Below are 1,036 nucleotides of genomic sequence, written 5' to 3' on the forward strand. Positions count from 1 at the left end.
ATAAAAGTCATACATTTTTACGTGTTTTTACATCGCATTATTGAAATCTTATCCATAAGTTTGTTTTTGATGAACAGCCAATGACTCTTTGGCAATGTGTAAACCAATTTGGCTTGAACTATACAAATCAACATCAATAAAGTTATTCCAACTGAATGCTCTCAAAGCACAAGAAGAGGAGAGTAAACACATTCGAAAGGAATCAATTTATTTGACCAAATCATTATTCAACTATTCATATGAAATGACCGACTTAACTTAACTTGTGCAAATTTAAAGAAATAAATCAATTCAAAAAAAAGCTTTTATCGTAAGAATTATTGCAATTGAATCAAGAATACAAAAATCAAACAATATTAAAATTCAATTTTAAATGTTTTTATTCAATATTCATTTTTTTTCACTATTGCAGTTAAAAATCGAGTACTTCGTCCCGATTAATATGGCTAAACCATATAGTGTTTGTAGATTTGGATGTCGATAATATGGACGAAATATTACTATCGGTAATAGCAACGTCCTAGTGCCCATGTTGGATTAGGTTTATGGCAATACAAGCCGGGACAGCAAGCTGCTTGGCTTCCATGTGTTCCTCTGCATGGCGAGTCATGTTTTAAACAAGCTTCAACCACGATTGGAGCAAAAACACTCATAGCCAAAATGGCAATAATGACAATAACCAACGTTGGCTTCATTTCGATCTGGAATTAATAGGATTTTATAAGACTTTCAATGAAACTTTTTGAAATTATAAAAAGTAAAACCTGAGAAGTGTTGGTTTGTGTTAATCAAATTAAAAATATCAACTGATTGAGAAAATTGAACTGTCTGCCCAAAATACAGCGATTGGAATTGTCGTAAGAGTAGAGTACTGCTTATTAACTGGTTGATGCGACAAACTGCTTTAAACTAAGTAAAAATCTGATATTTATACTCGAAACCTTGGATGAATATCAAATTTTTCGCCGATAAGCTTCCTTAAATAGACGGGTAACCACCCATTCAATTGATTTAATGTAGATTAAGAAATGTTATA

At 31.6% G+C, this 1,036-nt stretch overlaps 1 long non-coding RNA gene across 1 annotated transcript; it reads right to left on the reverse strand.

Moving 5' to 3' along the window:
• Positions 1-362: 362 nt before the first annotated feature.
• On the reverse strand, positions 363-1,002 carry LOC129572096 (uncharacterized). Its single transcript, XR_008688392.1, has 2 exons — positions 765-1,002; positions 363-701 (listed from the first exon to the last, which is right to left on the reverse strand). It is a non-coding gene; the product is annotated as an uncharacterized LOC129572096 (long non-coding RNA).
• Positions 1,003-1,036: the final 34 nt, after the last annotated feature.

The sequence above is a fragment of the Sitodiplosis mosellana genome, unplaced genomic scaffold (assembly GCF_009176505.1).
Source record: "Sitodiplosis mosellana isolate CC-2019 unplaced genomic scaffold, AAFC_SMos_1.0 Smas_scaffold_4109, whole genome shotgun sequence".
Lineage (NCBI taxonomy): Eukaryota > Metazoa > Arthropoda > Insecta > Diptera > Cecidomyiidae > Sitodiplosis > Sitodiplosis mosellana.